This window comes from Odocoileus virginianus, chromosome 9 (genome assembly GCF_023699985.2).
Source record: "Odocoileus virginianus isolate 20LAN1187 ecotype Illinois chromosome 9, Ovbor_1.2, whole genome shotgun sequence".
Taxonomy (NCBI): domain Eukaryota; kingdom Metazoa; phylum Chordata; class Mammalia; order Artiodactyla; family Cervidae; genus Odocoileus; species Odocoileus virginianus.
The window spans coordinates 14,262,757-14,285,667 of record NC_069682.1 but is presented as its reverse complement, the minus strand read 5'-3'; the positions used below and the strand labels follow the sequence as shown (position 1 = coordinate 14,285,667).

Here is a 22,911-nt window from a genome sequence, read left to right as displayed (position 1 = left end):
CAGATTTTAAGGAAGAGAATCCATGACTTGGAGTAAATGTTAATAATGCTTTTATTTAGTACTAACAAGTATTTAGTGAGCACCTCCCCATGCACTGTTGCTGTGTTGGTCTTCGGGGATTTATTAATAGACAAGGACAAGACCAGCATCTCATGGAGCCCTTAACTAGTGGGGAAGACGGACACTCCAGTGCTGGGAGTGCAGACAGGAGCCAGGAGCCTCTCTCCCGGGAGCACAGGAAGCCCGCCCTGGGGAAATCATCTTCCAGCTGAGGCTGGTTAAGTGGACAGCAGGGGAGAGAGGGTTCTAAACAGAAGACATGACAAGTGTAAAAGTCTGCATTGAGAGACTGAGATTAAGAAATGGAGGCGAATTCAGCATTGGTAGAAATAGGTGTTTGGAGGGGATTAAAGTTGACAACTTTAGTTTAGATGAACACCCTCCTGTTGCCTCCATTTTGTACTAATTTTACCTAATATCATCTAAACTAATCTGTTTTCTTCCATCTTCGCTAATCCTCTTTCATTGTTGTTTTAAAGTATAACCATAACATTAAAATAAGTCCATTTGGGAATGGGGAGAAAGTCATTGGTAACCCCATTCATTTGCTTTTTTACATATGACCCTCTGGTATTGTCTCGCTATATATATTTTGATATAATTGGATTCATAGTGTATATGCACTTTTATATTTGGATTTCTAACATTGACTTTAGACAGTTACCATATTTCCATAATTGTTTTTATAATTAGAATTCATAATTTTATTGCTTAAAGGCAATGGTGCATAATAACTTAACTATTTCCCTATTTTTTTTTTTGTTTTTTAAGATGGTTCATTTAAAAAAAGGCTTGCAAAATGAATATTATTGGTGATTTTGCCTTATTTCTTTAAAAAAGCAAAAACCTATAATTCCTTAGGCTAGATTTATAGCACTGAAATGTTTTTGCTTATATCTTCCTGTCTTTCTTTAAAAACTACATCGATTTATAGTGACTCTGGTAATCAATATACAGAATATCAGTTTCACCATGACTAGTTTAGTAGGCTCAAAACAACATAAAGTTGCTTTCAGTTGCATATTTGATTTTTAGATAGGATAACTTTAAAAAAAAATTGTGGTAAAATATCCAAAATGCAAAATTGGCCATCTTAACCACTTTTAAGAATACAGTTCAGTTGTTCAGTCATTTGGTTGTGTCTGATTCTTTGCCACCCCCGTGGACTGCAGCATGCCAGGCTTCCCTGTCCTTCACCATCTTCTGGAGCCTGCTCAAACTCATGGCCATTGAATCGGTGGTGGCATCCAACTATCTTTCGCTCTCCTTGTCCTTCTCCTCTTGCATTCAATCTTTCCCAGCATCAGGATCTTTTCTAATGAGTTGGCTCTTCGAATCAGGTGGCCAAAGTATTGGAGCTTCAGCTTCAACATCAGTCCTTCTAATGAGTATTCAGGATTGATTTCCTTTAGGATTGACTGGTTTGATCTCCTTGCAGTCCAAAGGACTCTCAAGAGACTTCTCCAACCCCAGAGTATCAATTCTTTGACGCTCAGCCTCCTTTATGGTTCAGTTCTCACATCCATACATGACTACTGGAAAAAACATGGCTTTGACTTTGTTGGCAAAGTAATGTCTCTGCTTTTTAATAAGCTTTCTAGATTGGTCATAGCTTTTCTCCCCAGGAGCAAGCATCTTTTAATTTCATGGCTGTAGTCATCATCTGCAGTGATTTTGGAGCCCAAGAAATAAAGTCTGTCACTGTTTCCATTGTTTCCCCATCTATTTGCCATGAAGTGATAGGACTGGATTCCATGATCTTAGTTTTTTGAGTGTTGAGTTTTAAGCCAGCTTTTTCACTCTCCCCTTTCACTTTCATCGAGAGGCTCTTTAGTTCCTCTTTGCTTTCTGCCATAAGGGTGGTGTCATCTGCATATCTGAGGTTACTGATATTTCTTTAATATCTGGCAATCTCGATTCCAGCTTGTGCTTCATCCAGCCCTGCATTTTGCATGATGTACTCTGCATATAAGTTAAATAAGGAGGGTGACAATATACAGCTTTGACGTACTCCTTTCCCAATTTTGAACCAGTCCGCTGTTCCATGTTCTACCTGCATACAGCTTTCTCAGGAGGCAGGTAAGGTGGTCTGGTATTCCCATCTCTTTAAGAATTTTCCAGTTTGTTGTAATCCACACAGCCAAAGGCTTTGACGTAGTCAGTAAAGCAGAAGTAGATGTTTTTCTGGAACTCTCTTGCTTTTTCGATGATCCAACGGATGTTGGCAGTTTGATCTCTATTTTCTCTGCCTTTTCTAAATCCAGCTTGAACATCTGGAAGTTCTTGATTCACATACTGTTGAAGTCTAGCTTGGAGAATTTTGAGCATTGCTTTGCTAGCCTAGTGTTGAATACATTCACATTATAGTGCACCCAGTCTCCAGAACTCTGTGTCTTGCAAAACTGAAACTCTGTTCATTAAACAGCTTCATGTTCCCCTCCCCCAATCCCTTAGCAACCGCCATTCTACGTTCTGTCTCTATGAACATGACTGCTCTGGGTACCTCTTGTAAGAGGGAGCAAATAATATTTGTCTTTTTGTGACTGGCTTATTTCAGTTATACTGTCCTCAAAGTTCATCCATGTAGTAGCATGTATCAGAATTTCCTTCCTTTTTAAGGCTGAATAACATTCTACTGTATGGATTACATTTTGTTATCTATTTATCTGTTGATGGATACTTGGTTTGCTTCCACCTTTTGGTTTCTGTGAATAATACTGTTTGTTCTTTTGAGTACATACCCAGAAATGGAATTGGTGGATAATACGGCAATTCTATGTTTAATTTTTTGAGAAATTGCCATGCTGTTTTTCGTAGTGGCCACACCATTTTGAATTGTACGTTAATTCCAGTTTCTCCACAGCCTTGCTGACACTTGTTATTTTCTGTTTTTTGCACAGCAGCCATCCTAATGCTGTTGAGGTGGTGAATCATGGTTAGGAAATCTTTTTTCATGTGCTCACTGTTTACACTTTCTGTTGTATCATATCCTTCTAAAATAGTTGTCCAGAATTCTTACTGAAAAATCACAGATTATTAACCGTGGATAATGCTTTTATGTCTCCAAAAATTTATTATGGAACAATACAGTTTTTGTATGTTTATTGGAACTTTATTTGTTTCTTGTGGGACATGCATCATTTTGTGGTGATCAGAGGAGAGAGGACTCACAGTATACAGAAGAGGCAGAGGAAGAAGGTTTCAGAAAGAGAGGAAGAGGAGAGAATGATAGGATCAGTTTTGCTTAATATATTGTTCTGTCAGGGATGCTCTTGGTCGTTAATGTGCAATGATGATTACAGATTTTACATTGAAGAAACTCTGGAAAGATCTTTTTAAATGTTGAAGAGACTGCTGTGTTTACGTACACAAGCACTTTGGTGAACTCTCTAGAAATACCTATGTCTTTATGTTTGTATGTTATATATATGTATATGTATGTCCATATATGAATATTTGATACTGTGTGATGAATTATGATTTATTCCAAATTGAGTTGTGATTTAAGGGATAAACATAGATGCAAATGATTTTTAATATGTGTTTTCTTAATGGTAATGAATTTTTTAAAACTGCTAATGTTATTTTACAGTTTTGTTATAAGTAGGAGTAGGTCAGACTGGAGTAGGTCAGACTGCCTGGATGTTGTGTTTTCTTTGAATTCTTGATTTTGAAAATAAAGTCATATTTAAGTTTCCTTATAATGACTAGCAAGCCTCTTTTCTTTCCATATCTGCATTCATCTACATGTAGCTTGGAAAGTCAGAAGAGAGGTCATTTCTGCACAGAAGGAAGCTTACTTTAAAAATTTGATATGTGGTAACTCAGAAATTGGAATATGTTCAGTTATAATGTACTAGGTATGGCCTTTAATTCGCACTTTTTCCACTTCAGGACTCATGCTCAGTCACCTAGTAATTATTGACAGTAGTCAATTCAGTTGTCATTCAATGATGAATTGTGTTAATTACTTGTTTAATGCCAGTTTCTCTTGGAAGAAGGGAAGGGTAGAAGGTTGATCACCCCTGTAATAACCAGCAGCTGATGTTGTTATCCATTCGATGCCTGCTAGGTATTGTACATACATACTAGGTGCTTAATATTTTGTATGGATTAATAAGATTTTATTGCCTTTAACATGCACTTATGGTATACAGACAGTACATTAAGAATTTGTGAAGTTCTATTGGGATAATATGTCTGTATTTCCCTTGTTTGTAAAGCATATTTTGTGCATATTTATGACAGTTTCCGCTGAGCTACAGAGTTGAAAAGTTTCTTGATTGCTTTTTATAAGTAAAATGGATTGCCCTTTGGTAAAATATTTCTAAAAACTAGTTTTGAAAGAATCAGTAGCTTGATTACATTAATACAGGTACTTCATAAGCAGTTACTGTATCTAATATTCTTGGAGATTATATATAAGAAGGATAGTGTTATCATCCATAAACACGTGTTCTGTGGCTCATTCCATATCCTACAGTTTTAGGACATTTACCTTTATACCTATGAAGAAAATCAGTCAAGACAGGTGCTTTTGGCAATGTTAATTTTTAAATGCTCATTATGAATTGTTACGAATGCTGGACAGGAAACAGTATAGTTTTAGGTATAGAAAGAATGTGCAACTTTTATTTTTTATAAGCAATATATATTGTATTTTATATTAATAAGTTTGTAGAGATTGATTTTCAAAATTCTAGAACAAAGTGATTATATCTCACCCTTAAGGTAGAATGACAAAGAAGTGAAGTATATTAACTGGTTTATTAACCCAAGAGGAGACCAGTCATAGGTGGGTTTATAGCTTAATATTCAGTAGTGTTTTTCTATCTGCAGGCCAACTAACATCTTGAATATTTACAGATTATTTTTGTCATGAGAAGGGTAGCCTCTTACATTTTTTCTTCTCATTTATCTACATGTTCTGAAAAAAGAATGACAGTAGTTTAATTCTGAAATATATTTCCAGGAAAACCAAAGATGTTTTCTGAAAATTGGGTAGAAAAAGAATCTGAATCTTTGCCAAGAATGAAAAGATGCTGGGCTGTTGTTCATTTGATCAAAAAATTTTGTGGACAGAGCACAGTGCGAATAGCCTTGTCTTTATTTTATGAAAAAGATGTCAATGAAATATTCAGAATTGTGAAAATACATATTAGTTCCAAAGGAGTATGCATACTGTTATCTCATTTTTGTTAAATCAGCAAGCAGAAAGTACATGAAAAGTCTAAAAGGTTGTTATCAGTGCTTATCTCTATACAGTGGGCCTGAGCAAGATTTTTATTTTCTTTTGACTTATTTTTGGATAATTTTTTTCTACAATAAGCATGTATTCTTTTTGTAATAAAAACTGTTAAAGATGTAAATTGAAAAAAAGCAGAGATTTTGTTTAATTAGTTTGTAGTTCTTTAAGATTCTAAGGAGTTGGTTTGAAGTATCTATAACATTATTTGTTATGGATAGTAGTATAATTCTGCTTTAGAATATATGGATTCTCTTGTGTTTCTTTTCACTTTGGGACAAGAAAGATGCTTCAGTGAACTTGTTCATGTTTTATTAAATGAGTGTGAGAAAGAATACAAATGAGATCAAATTCAATCTTGTTCTTTCTCTCTTCCTGTTTCTCTTGTTGTTGAATGAGGTATGGTGGGAAAAGATTTCTTTCCTCTCCCAGACTGTTTTTTCTTTACATCATTTGCTACGCAGTTCCTGTTTTTGATCCCCTTTCATCTGAAAGAAGTTGGTTTTTGCCTTTCATTCTCCTTTGGAGAAAGGAAAGTGGCACAGTTGAAATGTCCACATAGAAGCAGATCGAGAGTGCTGTCTCTCCAGCCTGCTGGGTTTCTCTCTCTGTTGTCATCTTTCTCATTTGCTCATGGGTTTTCTCCCTTGGTTCTGCTCTGGGAATGCTGGATTTGGAAGTGATGGGAAGGAAAAGTAAATCAGCAGTGTTGGGGCTTAGCCCAAAGTTAGTGGTTTTGGAGGTGGCCATATATAACAAAAATTCAAATGTAGAACCCAAGATTGAAGTAAGAGTTTTTCTGTTAAAAAAAGAAGTAGCTTACAAGTGTTTGCAGGCAGCCCATCTCAAGGGTGATTATAATATTTCTTGTCCTCCAGGCCACATGGATCTCTCATGTATGTAGGCAGTTTAGATTTTTGTGTTAAGCAGTCTCTCTCCTGTTAAACTCTGTACTCTTTGGATTTATCTTTGTATTAAAGTCTGAAGAGTAGGATGCAGATTAAATATATATTAAGCATAGATTAATTCCTTTTTAATTTTTTATAAAGAGTTTTTTGTTTTTCAAGAAAAGTTTTAGGCTTACAGAAAATTTGAGTGGAAAGTACCAAGAGTTCCATTATACTGCTGCTGTTAACATCTTACACCAGTGTGGTACATTTACTGCAATTGATGAACTAATATTGAAGCAATATTGTTAACTAAAGTCCATAGTTAACTTTAGGGTTCCCTCTTTGAGTCATTTGTTCTGAGTCTTGACAAATGTATGACATGTTTCTGTCATTACAGTAATATGCAGAGTGGTTGCATTGCCCTAAAAATCCACATATTGATTCTTCTTTCCTTCTTCCCAAATTCTTGGCAACTGCTGATCATTTTATTGTCTCCATAGTTTTGCCTTTTCCAGAATGTCAAATGGTTGGAATCATGTACTGTGTGGCTTATTTGAGATTGACTTCTTTGACTTAACAGTATGCATGGAAGATTCCTCTTTGTCTTTTTGTGCTTGATAGCTCATTTCCTTGATGAATAATATTCCATTGCCTGGATGTATCACAGTTTGCGCATTCAGAATTCACCTACTGAAGAATGTTTTAGTTGCTTCCAGGTGTTTGGCAATTATAAAAGTTTTTATGTGAATATAAGTTTTCAACTCATTTGGGTAAATACTAAGGAGCACAATTGGTAGATCATATTAGTATAGTATATTAGCATATTTAGTCTTGTAAGAAACTGCCCAATTGTCTTCCAAAGTGACTGTGCTATTTTGCATTCCTATCAGCAGTTTATGAGAGTTCCTGTTGCTCCACATCCTTGCCAGAGTTTGATGTTGTTAGAGTGTTGGAGTTTAGCCATCCTGATAGATGTGTATTGGTATCTTGTTGTCTTAATTTGAAATTCTCTAATGACCGGATGTTGAGCCTCTTTTCCTATAGTTACTTGTTTTCTATATATATCTCTTTTGGTGAGATGATGCAGATTATTTAAAAAAAAAAAAGAAAGTATAATTCCTTAAAAAAAGGTAGTAAAATGTGTTCTCTGTGGAAAAGTCTAGCAAGAGAAGACAAAGTTAATTTATAATGCCACAAGAGGAAAAATCATTGGTATCATTTTGATATTTTTCTTCATACATCCAGCTCTCTCTCTCCCCTCATGTATGTATAAAGAATGGTAATAGGGCGTTCATGACATTTTGTACTTGTTGTGTTTACTTTTTCACATATAGTTCGCTTTTCCCGTGTCATTCTTCTAGAATAGTGCTTCTTAACCTTGTCTGAATGTTAAGATCATTTGGGGGAACTGTTAATGTTTATGGTGCCCAGGATGCACCCCAGGATAGTGAAGTCAAAATCCCCGTGGATGGACCTGGATATCATACTTTAAAAAATTTCCCAGGTAATTACAGTGTGTATTGAAGATTGAGATTCAATGGTCTAGAATGTAATAGAATTAACTTTTAAGAAAAAAATATCTAATTCCCAAAACATCACATAAAATATGATGCCCTTTTTATAAAGTTCAGAGCAACCAAATAGCAACACTAGGATTGTGTGTGTGTGTAGTGTCATATAAAGAAAGTCAGTGAAACGATAGCTGCTGGATTCAGGGTGGTTCTTTCTTTGAGTTGAAAGCAGGGGGTGATGAATTGGTGGTTGGAAGGACCACAGGTTACATGTAGATTATTGAGGTCCTAGTTTTTGTTTTGGTGGTTTCTTTGTGGCATTAAGTGAATAAATAAAAGTGGGCTAAGCATGACCCAATGATTAGAGCTAAAGACTGTGAATAAACCAATTCTTTGTACTAGAGGGCCAATAAGGAAACATATTAAGTAGTTGAAAACTGTTAGATTCGTCTTGTAAGTTTATCCAGCAGGGTTTAAATATCACAGTGGTTTGATACCCAATTTCATCCATCTGAAAAAATTGACAGGCTATTCCTTGGTTGCTAGAGATTTTAGGTACTATCCTTTTTTCCCCCTGAAATATACATTCATTCCACTTTCCTCCCAGAGTTTTATTCTAATACAGTTGGTTGAAACAACAAACATGATAAATTTTGATAATTATTCACTGTAACCTGATATTTTATTAAAAACTCATATCTTAATGAGTTGAATGGGCTTATGTTACCTGTGTCTTGATCAGAGGAGCTGTTGAATTTTCTTTGTCCCCACCTCTCACGTTTTTCCCTTTGGGGCTCTGCATTGTAGTAGGATGGGTGACGGTTGGCCTTTCTCTTAAGATGGGAGGAAGGAGACGTCCTTCCCGATGTGCAGAACGTCAGAGTGGGGACCACTGCTGAAGGCGTCTCCTCCAGACTAGCTTTAGTGGTGACACTAGTTCTTCTAAGACTGCCTGTGCCAGAGTAGGCCCAGAGGGTTGTGGGCCTTCAAAATTTGCCATCCAGGAGGGTTCAAAATGATTTCTGGGGTGAAGAAAGCGAATATGAAATTGCTGGTAAGGAGCCCTCCTGCCAATGCAGGAGACACAGGAGATAGGGATTTGATCCCTGGGTTAGGAGGATCCCCTGGGGAAGGGCATGCAGTCCACTCCAGTGTTCCTGCCTGGAGAATCCCGTCAACAGGGGAGCCTGGCGGGCTACAGTCCATAGGGTCACAAAGGACATGACTGGAGCTACTTAGCATGCACAGATGCACGCCCACGAATGTATGTAAACATGTATATACATATAGAGTTAACGGAAACACATCATATATACAAATGTGTAATTCTTTTTACATTATGTATCTCATTTTAAATTACTGCCCTTTATGATTCAAACATATTATAAACATGAGTACATACTTATCTTTTTTAAACAAATACATTTATTGTTCAGAATCTATTTTAAAATAGTTTCAGTCTTTGGAAAATGTTGCAAGAGTAACAGACATTTCTCATATATTCTCTCATCTAGATTTCCCAAATGTTACCATTTTATCTCATTTACTTTATCATTCTAATAAATACTTTTTGACCGATTAAAGAGTAAGTTAATGTATTTGCCCTTAAGTACTTCAGGGTATATTTCCTAACATCCAAGATATTCTGTTACATAACTGCCCTGGAGTGGTCATAGTTAGGAGATTAACATTGATAATCTGTAGATTGTATTCAAATTTTGCTAGCTGTCTCAAAATGTCATATATTTTCCTTCATCCTTTTCTGGTCCAGTATCTGGTCTGGAATCATGTGTTCCATTTAGTTATCCCGACTCTTCATTCTGGCTCTAATCTGTAAGTGTTCCTCAGTCTGTCGTTGTATGCTGTGATCTTGGTATTTTAGAGTACAGCTCAGCTCCATATATTAGAATGTATGCTCAGATATTTTAAGTGATGCAGTGTGTGATAAAAACACAAGAAGCGAATGAGAGAAACAAGGAAAAACTGTGGCTTGGCAAAGGTTGACAGTGGCGAACCAGTATGTTCAAACTGATTGTTGTATGATTTTCAAGATCAATACTGATATCAGTAAGGATAGGGAGTGATGATAATCAAAATTTATGGAAACACAAATACAGGTGTTCTTCTCTTCACTGGTCAGATTTGGAGGACAGAGTTGACTGAGAGGATGATGTCCTATGTAATGGAAAGAGAAGCAAAGCTACCAGAAAGTACTTTTCACAAACATCCTTTCTTTCCTAGGAAAAGTACTTTCTCAGGAGCTGGACTTGCAAAGGACTGGAAAATAAAACCAGTAGATATTTAACACCCATTTCATGTTTAGGCTTCCCTGGTAGCTCAGACGGTAGAGCATCTGCCTGAAATGCAGGCGACCCAGGTTTGATCCCTGGGTTTGGAAGATCCCCTGGAGGAGGAAATGGCAACCCACTCCAGTATTCTTGCCCGGAGAATTCCATGGAAGGAGGAGCCTGGTGGGCTACCATCCACAGGGTCACGAAGAGTTGGACACAACTGAGCGATGATCACTACTAATACTTCATGTTCAGAACTGTCCTGGGAAATGGGGCAAGGGATGGAAAGAATGAGGGGAACTTCGGAAGGATTTGACTCAAATGTTGATTTCCCTGTTTCGGGTCTTCAAAGGGATGCATTGAAAAGCACAGTTTTGATTTGAGGTTTAAAATTTGCTCTTTGACCCATTTGAACTCTTCTCTTGATTTGGTTTGCAAGTCCAGACAAGCTCTTTTATCGTTAGGATAACTGCTGGGTTTTGTCCTCCATCTGCCAATGTTTTCTGACTACCATGGGTTTGTAGCGCTTGTGGGCTTCCAGGTGGCACAGTGGTAAAGAATCCGCCTGCCAGTGCAGGAGACACAAGAGACTCGGGTTCTATCCCTGGGTCAGGAAGACCCCCTGAAGGGAATGGCTGCTCACTCCAGTATTTGCCTGGGAAATCCCGTGGACAGAGGAGACTGGCTGGCTACGGTCCATGGCGTTACAAAGAGTCGGACACGGCTGAGCAACTGAGCACACACGTCTTCCATTAACACCCAGATAGAGAATACATTATGGGCGGATGTATATGCACGCATTCTAGCACTTCTCTGAAGAGCTGGAAATTTTACCCTGAGTTTCAGAACTGTACATTTTTTCACAAGAGGCTTGGTGCCATGGGAGGCAGAAGCCTTTGGGTTGGAGCCTGTGCTATACTTCCAGCCGTGGCTGATTCACCATGTACCTCAGTTGTCCAATTGGAAAATGGGAAAGTAACAAGCAAGCCTTTAACTGTGTTGTGGAGGTAAAGGAAGTAACTGCCTTTGATTTGCTCCAGTATCTATTATTTTATGATACATTAAGAATATCAGTAAATGGGAAGGAAAGAAAACTAGGAAAGTCGACACTACAGAGGGAGGAACAAATTGCTGGTGAAGAATCACTTTAGTAAATGTAACATTTGACCATATTAACTAACCTAAAGCTTGTTTTTCTCTTTTAATTAACTCTGTAGGTTTACTGTGAAAGGGCTGCTGTGTGATGAATGGAACACGTGACAAAAGTATTATATATTAATTGAGCACAGTTGCAGCTTGACTGTTAAAAATCATATGGCAGAAACAGTGGTTATACTTGATTTGAAATTCTCTGGCCCACGCCTCAGATGGTGAAACCAGTGAATTTACAACCATTCTGGGGGTTTCTAGTGTGCAGTGGGACCAAGACCTCGCTGCAAGGGCTAGACTGTCAGTAGGGCATGTATAAGGGGGAGGGCAGCGGGTTCTTAGGGCATTTTTTGAGGTACCATATCTTCTATGCAGATCTGAAAGCTTGGAGTTAGCAAGATAAGAGTTGTATTTTTATCCACATTTTATTTTCTGTATTTCAAATAAGAGATTTTTGAGAAAATTGAAAAAAAATATCAGGGCTTTGACAGTGCAGGGTATTTTGGTTGACTGCTTCTGCGTGTGTTTTTAAAAACTTGCACACAGCATCTGTGATCCACTATGTGAGGATTTATAGTGTAGCACTTTATTTTTCCTGTCGTGACTTTTGTCAGAAAATGTTTGCACTGTGCTCAGTGCTTCACAGATTACTTATATTTTGTTTTGTATATAACTTGTTAATGCTCTGCAAAGTTAACACATTTTGGACTCTGAGCATGGTGGTTTTCACATGTGGCAAAAATCACTTTGAAGCCTTCATTTCAAGGAGATGCAGCCCATCCTCTCGTGTATCTTACTGACTGCTTCAGAGCCTTCAGGGAGAGCTGAGCAGAGCATGTATTCCTCTGGAGTTGAACTGTGCTTGTTCCGAGCTTCCTGAAAGCAGAGATGCAGTGAGCTCGCGCTGGTGAAACTTGTTGGATTCCTGGGGGATGCAGCTGGAGCCTTTGGCTTGTTCACTAGCAATGATTCAAGTCTTGCAGATTGTAAAGGAGCTGGTGACACCATCCAGACAGAGAGCAGCCAGAGCGAAGGAAGGTAGGAACCGCAGCAGGATGCACAGTCAGAGCACTTTAAGGCACTTAGAGATTTTTATGGATATCGACTTTAAGGAGCAGCTATCAAAGAGGAGTTTGAGTTAGACTGTGTGCTTTTGTTCTTCTGATGTATTTTGGTATCTGAAGAGGATCAGGTAATGGCATAATTGTTAATGCACCTCATTATTGCTGTTTTGAAATCGCAAATTAGAAGCGTATCATTTTATTATGAGGCCTGAAGAGAGAGGAGAGGTTGTAACATCCGTTGCAGCCGTACTTTCCTGCTGTTGGGATCCTCTCACAATGTTTATTTTGGGGGTGAGAAGAGTAATTTATATAATCCTCTTCTAATTTTAAAATATAATGTTTATGGCAGAAATCAGAAGAGAACAAGCTCGAATTCCGCCTATAGCAGAGCAGAAGGACTACTTGGTTCTTATTTGTGTGAATAAGTGATAAATAATAGTAATAAATATGAATTTAGCCAGTGAAAGGTAGATCTTATTGCCTTTTTCAGTGAATAGTTGCTTTTTTCTGTTTATGATATATGCTTAATTCTGTTAAAATAGTCCAATATTTATAGTCTGTGACAGTTTAAGATATGCTGGAATACATTTTCAAAATCTTTTTTAATTGCATGCCTGACTTACAGATCTTAAAATAAACTATGCAGATAGATCTTTGAAGAAATATTAATACTTCTGTGTTTTGATTTTTGAGCATTTGAAATAGTTTAGTTAATCTCTAAAGTGACAGTTAGGAATTAATTTAAAATATATTGGCCTTCAGCAAAGTTTGTAATCCTGGCAATTTAACTAATTTAATCTAGAGCTTAAAATCAGCCAGTTGACAAATTTACATGCCAGCTTTTTCATATGAAGGATATATCATTCTGTTTTTATATCATTAGAATAGCATAAGCATACCTCAGATGATATAAAATATAGAATATTTTGGATTAAAAACTTGATATGATCTGTGTTTAAAGTTAAGTTTATGAGATTCCTTCAAGTCCTATGTAAAATGATTTAGGGTGATATTAAATAATACTGTAACATATAATTTAATTAGTAATATACAGAATATTACAGCTGAAAGCAACTATAGAAATTTTCTTGTATGTTCTCATTTCATGAGAATGAAGTATTTAAATGGACAAAAATATCTCACTAATCAAAGAAACTATTTTCATTATGAAAATGTGAAAGTTTTATCTAGGCTGCTTCACAGTTATTTACCTCCTGTTTTCTCCTTCACTTTCTTCTGAAACAGAAGATTGTTTTTTATCTCTGAATAGCAGAATTCTAACAATTAGGCATTTTTTTAAAAAGCTTATTGCTTTTACTATTTCAGGAGAATATAAATTAATTAAATCCCAATCTGTTTGAAAATGTCAGATTTATACAGTTTGACCTTTACAGACAGAATTTTTTATTAACTAGTTTCTTCTAGTTTATATATTTTCAGGCACAATCATTGTTACTTGGGATATATGTGGGGAAAGAATAATAATACTCTTCTTGCCTTTCATAATGTGCACACACATATACTTATAAATAATGTTATAATATTGACAGGAAATACCATATGAATATAGGAAACATAGTACTAAAAGATACTAAATACTAAAGTAGTAGAATGGTTTTTGCTTTTAGATTTTTTTCACCTTTATTTTCTGATAGAATTTTCCATGAAGCAGCTTACATATATAGCCATTTTTCTTGGAAGCTTGTTTTTATCAAACTTGTCCTAATGGTGTTTTTAATCATTTAGCTAATATGTTTACTGTTAGTTTTATCTTTTTGCAAAGTAATGTTGTATTTTACCAATTTTTAATATTGGTAACTGCTTGAGAAAGGTAAAGTCCTACAGACAAATATAAAACAGTGACTCCTTGGAAGAGAGTTTTAAACTCAATTCTTTAACAGGTAGCATGAATTTGGATAGCTGCAGGGATTGCAACATTTCAAAGCATTGTGTTCACATTAATATTAGTAAATACAATGGGAAAATCAATCTGTGAGTGGAAGTATCAAAATTGGGGATGAAATAATTGATAGATGCTTTGAGAAGTTTTCATCAATTAGTTTTCCTTGATATGAGCCAGTAAACAAACTTAACATGTTTTAAGTAAGATCCAAGGGTATGGCTAAGAATTACTTTGGAGGAGAGAAATTATAGAATATTCATGAATACTTTCTCTCAAATTTTTCAGAATATTTGCCAAATCACTGCTTTGTCACTTAGTAGAAAAGCTAATCAAGTATCCCAGACTACCAAAATTTTAGTGAAGTGTGGTGCTTAGAGTTCATGCCAATATTCTTTCGGGGATTTGGATTTTGCAGCAGTTAGCACTGTAAGAAAGGGAGAGAACTGGTGATAGTACTGTCTGAAGGATAACTTTCATGGAGCCACAGTCTGTTCTAATGATGCTGGGGGAACTGCTGAAAGTGATTGACATTTGTAAGACAGTTGAAGTGGATAGGAATAGATGTTTTGTAATATAGCCTTGGAAGACTAGGCAAAGGACAACTGGTCTTCAGGAAAGTATCTTTGCTTTATGGGAAGGAGGGTCAAATATGTATGTGTATGTATTCATTTATTCTCCTTTATCAGGTGTCCACTATTTGGAATACACTTTGCTAATCAATCACTGGGGATACAAAATAAGATGTGATCCCTGCCCACACCTGGGACAGCTATTTATTGAGTAAAGGAATGAGTGGAAGAATATGTTTGTTCATACAGCCTAGTTGACAGGTTTTTGTATAGTCAGGGCAGTATTGTGAGTTGTTTGTTTTCCCATGAGGTCATCATGGGCAGGATTCAAGCAGTTTAGTCTTGTGGACCAGGGAAGGGAATGGGATAAATGATTCTATGCTAAGTGGAAAAATAAAGTATCACAGTTTTCCTCTCGAATGACCTGGTTAGCCTTCATCTCCAGGGCTAAACTTGACTAGATTGGGAAGGAACCATGTCATAGAATAGGCTGGAGGTAAAACCTGCAACCTGTTCAGATGTACATCAGGCACAAATGTCATTGTAGCTGTGTGTTAGTAAGGAGCCTGGTTTATCCTTTAAAGGCATTGTGTTTATTTGAACAAAAATATTTTGAGAATATTACATATTTATCTATCTGGCTAAACAGAAGTATGCTAAATATATATCTTTTCTTAATGATTCAAGTTTGTTATTAAAAAAGTTTTTTTTGTAGTTAACAAAACCAGATGACCATGTTTATCAAAATTACTCTTAAAATCTGTAGATTGAGAGTGAAGCCCTGAAAATATCTCCTGCTAGTAAAACATATGAGCTTTTGCTTCTGTCTTAACGGTTTCATTCCCACTTTCATGCCTTAGCACCTCTCCTCGAGATTACTAAAGTAGCTTCCTTCTTTTATTTGATAAACATGCATTTAACACTCATCGTGTCTTAGATGCAGGGGTTCAATTCAGTTCAGTTCAGTCACTCAGTAGTGTCCAACTCTCTGCGACCCCATGAACTGCAGCATGCCAAGGCCTCCTGTCTATCACCAACTCCCGGAGTCCACCCAAACCCATGTCCATTGAGTCGGTGATGCCATCCAACCATCTCATCCTCTGTCGTCCCCTTCTCCTCCTGCCCTCATCTTTCCCAGCATCCAGGTCTTTTCCAGTGAGTCAGCTCTTCACATCAGGTGGCCAAAGTATTGGAGTTTCAGCTTCAACATCAGTCCTTCCAATGAACACCCAGGACTGATCTCCTTTAGGATGGACTGGTTGGATCTCCTTGTAGTCCAAGGGACTCTCAAGAGTCTTCTCCAACACCACAGTTCAAAAGCATCAATTTTTCAGCTCTCAGCTTTCTTTATAGTCCAACTCTCACATCTATACATGACCACTGGAAAAACCATAGCCTTGACTAGGTGGACCTTTGTTGACAAAGTAATGTCTCTGCTTTTTAATATGCTGTCTAGGTTGGTTATAACTTTCATTCCAAGGAGTAAGCATCTTTGAATTTCATGGCTGCAGTCACCATCTGCAGTGATTTTGGAGCCCAGAAAAATAAAGTCAGCCACTGTTTCCCCTGTTTCCCCATCTATCTGCCATGAAGTGATGGGACCAGATGCTTGATCTTAGTTTTCTGAATGTTGAGCTTTAAGCCAACTTTTTCACTCTCCTCTTTCACTTTCATCAAGAGGCTCTTTAGTTCTTCACTTTCTGCCATAAGGGTGGTGTCATCTGCATATCTGAGGTTATTGATATTTCTCCCAGCAATCTTGATTCCAGCTTGTGCTTCTTCCAGCCCAGCGTTTCTCATGATGTACTCTGCATATAAGTTAAATAAGCAGGGTGACAATATACAGCCTTGACGTACTCCTTTTCCTATTTAGAACCAGTCTGTTGTTCCATGTCCAGTTTTAACTGTTGCTTCCTGACGTGCGTACAGGTTTCTTTTTTTTTTTTTTTTTTTAATTTTTATTAGTTGGAGGCTAATTACTTTACATCATTACAGTAGTTTTTGTTATACATTGATATGAATTAGCCATGGATTTACATGTATTCCCCATCCCAGTCCCCCCTCCCACCTCCCTCTCCACCCGATCCCTCTGGGTCTTCCCAGTGCACCAGGCCCGAGCACTTGTCTCATGTACCCAACCTGAGCTGGTGATCTGTTTCACCCTAGATAATATACATGTTTCAATGCTGTTCTCCTGAATCATCCCACCCTCGCCTTCTCCCAGAGTCCACAAGTCTGTTCCATACATCTGAGTCTCTTTTTCTGTTTTGCATATAGGGTTATCGTTACCATCTTACTAAAGTCCATATATATGTGTTAGTATACTGTAATGGTCTTTATCTTTCTGGCTTACTTCGCTCTGTATAATGGGCTCCAGTTTCATCCATCTCATTAGAACTGATTCAAATGAATTCTTTTTAATGGCTGAGTAATATTCCATGGTGTATATGTACCACAGCTTCCTCATCCATTCGTCTGCTGATGGGCATCTGGGTTGCTTCCATGACCTGGCTATTATAAACAGTGCTGCGATGAACATTGGGGTGCATGTGGCTCTTTCAGATCTGGTTTCCTTGGTGTGTATGCCCAGAAGTGGGATTGCTGGGTCATATGGCAGTTCTATTTCCAGCTTTTTAAGAAATCTCCACACTGTTTTCCATAGTGGCTGTACTAATTTGCATTCCCACCAACAGTGTAAGAGGGTTCCCTTTTCTCCACACCCTCTCCAGCATTTATTGCTTGCGTACAGGTTTCTTAAGAGGCAGGTCAGGTGGTCTGGTATTCTCATCTCTTTCAGAATTTTCCCCAGTTTATTGTGATCCACACAGTCAAAGGCTACAGATTTGTAAACTCAAGGAATTCATGTGCTGTTGGTAAGAGGTGAAAGACAGTGATTACAATATTATGAGGAGTATTGTAATAGATGAGATGTCATGGGAACCCCAGGGGGAACTGGGCCTGGTTTGGTAATTACGAGAGTGAAGGGATTAAACTCTTTGATAAAGTGACAGATACTCTTATTTGAGCTAAGTAGCAAAGGATATTTCCAGAAAAACATCTACTTCTGCTTTATTGACTACATCAAAGCCTTTGACTGTGTGGATCACAACAAACTGTGGAATATTCTTCAAGAGATGGGAATACCAGATCCCTTACCTGCCTCCTGAGAAATCTGTATCCAGGTCAAGAAGCAACAGTTAGAACCGGACATGAAACAACAGACTAGTTCCAAATCTGGAGGGAGTACGTCAAGGCTGTATATTGTCACCTTGCTTATTTAACTTATATGCAGAGTACATCATGGGAAATGCCTGGCTGGATAACTCACAAGCTGGAATCAAGATTGCTGGGAGAAATATCAATAACCTCAGATATGCAGATGATACCACCTTTATGGCAGAAAGCAAAGAAGAACTAAAGAGCCTCTTGATGAAAGTGAAAGAGGAGAGTGAGAAAGTTGGCTTAAAACTCAACATTCAAAAAACTAAGATCATGGCATCTGGTCCTGTCAATTTCATGGCAAATAAATGTGGAAACAATGGAAACAGAAACTTTATTTTCTTGAGCTCCAAAATCACTGCAGATGGTGACTGCGGCCGTGAAATTCAAAGATGCTTACTCCTTGGAAGAAAAACTATGACAAACCTAGACAGCATATTAAAAAACAGAGACATTACTTTGCTGACAAAGGTTCATGTAGTCAAAGATGTGGTTTTTCCAGGAGCTATGGTTTTTCTCACATCATGTATGGATGTGAGAGTTGTACTATAAAGAAACCTGAACATTGAAGAATTGATGCTTTTGAACTGTGGTGGTGTTGTTAATCCTAAAGGAAATCAGTCCTTAATATTCATTGGAAGGACTGGTGCTGAAGCTGAAGCTCCAGTACTTTGGCCTCCTGATGTGAAGAACTGACTCATTGGAAAAGACCCTGATGCTGGGAAAATTGAAGGCAGGAGGAGAAGGGGACGACAGAGAATGAGATGGTTGGATGGCATCACCGATTCAATGGACAAGAGTTTGAGCAAGCTCTGAGAGTTGGTGATGGACAGGGAAGCCTGGCTTGCTGCAGTCTATGTGGTTGCAAAGAATTGGACACAATTGAGCAACTGAACTGAGCAAAGGATGCATAAAAGCGTGGGGGCGGGGAAAGAGAATAGGCATCTCAAGCAAAATAAATAGTGGAAGAGAGCTCAGTGCCAAACATGAGCTTCTATCTCCTGTGAAAAAGTTTGGAAATATTCCTAAGGTGACAGTGGGAGAAAGTGAGAAGACTGATAGGTGTGTCTGGTCACTGAGCTCATATTCCATCCTCCCATTGTTGTCTGAGCTCATTTTGTGAATCTGCCGTAAAACCTGAAGTTGGGACTTTAACTGTATTTCTAGCTGTGATGATCACTAGCTCTCCCCATGCATCCTCTGTCCCAGCAGCAGCAGAATGCTTGCTGTTGCCCAGGTGTGCTGCTCCATCAGGATGGGAAGTCCTTCCCTTCTCCAGTGGCTTACAGTCCTTATCAGATCAGCCTCCAAGGCGCAAACAACATCCTCACCAGAAAGTGCTCCCTGAATTTTTTTTCTCCTCTTGTCTTTCCGTGTCAGAGTTAATCATTTCTTTCTTTGTAATCTCATAGCGTTTTACTTTTGCCTCTATTACTAGATCTTTAAAATTCTACTGTACCTTGTGATTATGTTTATTAAATCGACCAGTAAATGTTAATTGAAATAATGTTTTGGCTTACTGAACATTTTAGTTTCCATTCTGATTTTTAGCTGTGTTTTAGATAGTTGAGATTGTCATAAACTCATCATTAGAAATATTAAGTGAAATATTATAGCTAATAACGTAACAATGGACAGAGAAATGTGTGATTTTCCCTTAAGATATTTTGTAATGGTTTGATAGGTAATGGTTTTCAGCTTATGTATGTTTATTTGTTGCTTTTTCCCTCTTATTTTCTCTTCAGCTTATCTTTAAACGATATCCGTATTTTGCTACATGTTGACTGTTTTAACTTTGAGAAACTGAAGTCATAGCATATAGTGTGCTTTATTTCTTTGAAGGTCTCTGTGACTTACGGAGAGTTTCATGCTCTTAACCAAGAAAGAAGATACCATGATAATTATTTCACGGGAAGCTGAGAAACAGCTGCTTGTGGCAAACACTGTTCACTGTCTGCCTAGTCTCCCTTAAACCTTTACTAACAATAGGGTCTTGATTTTGTTTGTAATGAGATTGTGCTCAGTTAAAAGACAAACCAGCAAATAAACTGTTTCCTGAGATTTAAGCAAAGGCCTGCTGGAGACTTCTGGGAAAGTTTTGCTTTTTGAGACAGTTGTCACCTCTGCTTCCTTGTTACGTCTTTCTTTATACCTGTTATGGGAATGTAATTCCTGGAGTTACAGCAGCCATTATGTGACCATGAGGACAAAAGCAGTATGGTGGAAGAGAAACATAAAAGTCTGGTCTCCAGTGAGACCAGTGAGCATTTGTGTCAGCCTTGACTTACCTAGACTTTTTAGTTTATTACTTGTAGTCAAAGTGTTCCTCACTAGTGTAGTATCCAATGTGGTTAGAAAAGTTAAAAAGCAAGTTGCATCTTTTAAATGCATTTCAAGCACTATTACACTGTACTTTGTTCAGTGCAGGGTTGGTCAGTCTTAGTAAGGAGTAACATATATCCCAGGTTAAAACATAGATGTGGCCATTTTAATATGATGGGAGGGACACTGATGATTTGGGCATCAGAAGACCTATAATCTAGTCGTACCACTGTGTGAGTTTGTGCAAGTCAGTGAATGTCTTTGTGTCACGTGGTTTTCCATCTGTTATATGAGTTGTCCCCTAAGATGTCATAGAGACCTGTCATTCCTATTCTACTTCTTAATGCCATTTTTGTTTTCTGTGATAGCCTCTTACATTAAAATATCAAATTTATAAGGCCTGCCTGCCTACATTTGCTCTTTTAAACACACACAAACACATATACACAGTACATTGGGTTGTGTAATTGACTTAATGATGGAGAGCTTTTAGACTTCACATGGTTTACTGCTCATGAATGACAGCAGCCCAGGGGAGGCCAGTTGAGAACATGGGCTATAATCAGGCAGATTGGATCTCAGTCTTGGATTTACTACTCACTTATTAGCTGTGTGACCTTTGGCAAGTTACTTAACCTCCCAGTACATTAGACTCTCTATCTGAAAAGTAGGGATAATAATATGTATTTCACAGGAGTGTTGTGAGGATTGAGATAAGCCATATGAAGCACAGTGGCTGGCACATGGTAAGGTATGTAAGCTGCCATTAATATTTTTGTTTGTTTTGATATTTTTATCTTTGTTATTACTGTTGATGCTACATTTCTGATCACTTAGATGGTTTATAGGAGTTTATATCTGAGACAGTATAGGGTTCTGTGGACAATGATCTGATTCAGTATAGTGATATTTGTTATTATTGTAACTATTGTTAGTATTGGTTCATTTGTACTTGGAAAACTTTAAGCAGTGAATTTCTTCTTTAGATTTGTAGTATTGGAAGTTGCAGTTGTATGTGTATCTTGTGGGCAAAGTTAATTGATAAAAGTTTATCAGAACTTTGTTTTAGGGAAATATACTCCTGTGTACACATCTTATAACCTTGTTTTACTTTTATTTTTTTAAACTTTTTTTATATTGGGGTATAGCTAATTAACAATGTTGTGATAGTTTCAGGTGAACAGCAAAAGGGATTCAGCTGTACATATACATGGATCCATTCGCCCTCAAATTCCCTTCCCATCCAGTCTGCCATAGAACATTGAACAGGGTTCTCTGTGCAACACAGTAGGTCCTTGTTAGTTATCCATTTTAAATACAGCAGTGTGTACATGACCACCCCAAACTATCGCTACCCCCCCACTCCCCCAGCAAATGTAAGTTCATTCTCTAATTCTGTGAGTCTCTTTCTGTTTTGTAAGTTCATTTGTATCATTTCTTTTTAGATTCACATATGAGATGTCATATGATATTTTTCCTCTGACTTCCTCCATTTGTTGCTGCAAATGGCATTATTTCATTTTTAATGTCTGAGTAATATATATATATATATAAAAATGTACCATGTCTTCTTTATCGATTCCTCTGTTCATGGACAGTTAGGTTGCTTCCCTGTTTTGGCTATTGTAAACATTGCTGCAGTAAACTTAATAACTTTGTTTTAAATGTTATTTTAAAGAAAGATAGGTCAATTTTATTTAGCTCATTGGCCCAGTGTATCTTTGTCTTATCTTTGGTGAAGAATTTCAAGAATAAAGAGTGAATTTTACAATCACTTACTGCTTGAAGCTCAGTTAATCAGGTTTTCTTTGAATTGTTTAAACTTTAAAATCGGATGCGGTGGCCTGGCTGTCTGGCCAGGTTTCCTCTCTTGCTTGTCGCTAAGGCAGTGCTCTGGTGAAACAAAGAGCAGAGTCTGAGCTCTTTCTAGCATGCTACGCTAGCCACTAATACGGGATTATATAAGCTTAAATAACTAAAATTAAGTAAAATAAAACATTCAGTTTCTCAGTCATCCTAGCTGTACCCTAAGTGCTTGTTATGTTTGGTCACACTGGATAGATTGTATGGGCTTCCCAGGTGGCGCTAATGGTAAAGAACCCACCTGCCAATGCAGGAGATGTAAGAGACTCGGAGTTGATCCCTGGGTCAGGAAGATCCCCCGGAGGAGGGCATGGCAACCCATGCTAGTATTCTTACCTAGAGAATCCCAGCCTAGCAGGTTCCATCCAGTCCATGAGGTCGCAAAGAGTCGGACAATGCTGGAGTGACTGAGCACTCACGCCTCCTGCACGGATAGATTGTATGGGCTTCTCAGGTGGTGCTAATGGTATAGAACCCACCTGCCAATGCAGGAGATGTAAGAGTTGTAAGAGTTGATCCCTGGGTCAGGAAGATCCCCGGAGGAGGGCATGGCAACCCACTCTAGAATTCTTACCTAGAGAATCCCAGCCTAGCAGGTTCCATCCAGTCCATGAGGTCGCAAAGAGTCAGACAATGCTGGAGTGACTGAGCACTCACGCCTCATGCACGGATAGGTTGGATAGCCAGATTGCTTGGGTTCATTGCCTGTATTCGCTACTTAATAGTCATGTGACCTTGGGCAAGTTAGTTTATTTTCCTGTGCCTCAGTCTTCTCATATGTAAACTTGGACAAAAGTTCTCCTGAGGTTGTTAATGTGGATTACG

At 37.8% G+C, this 22,911-nt stretch overlaps 1 protein-coding gene across 5 annotated transcripts in view; it reads left to right on the top strand.

Annotated features, from left to right (window-relative positions):
* The window catches only part of USP6NL (USP6 N-terminal like), a 140,189-nt gene that overhangs the window by 26,100 nt on the left and 91,178 nt on the right, over window positions 1–22,911 (top strand). The gene's annotated exons all lie outside the window — the stretch shown is intronic.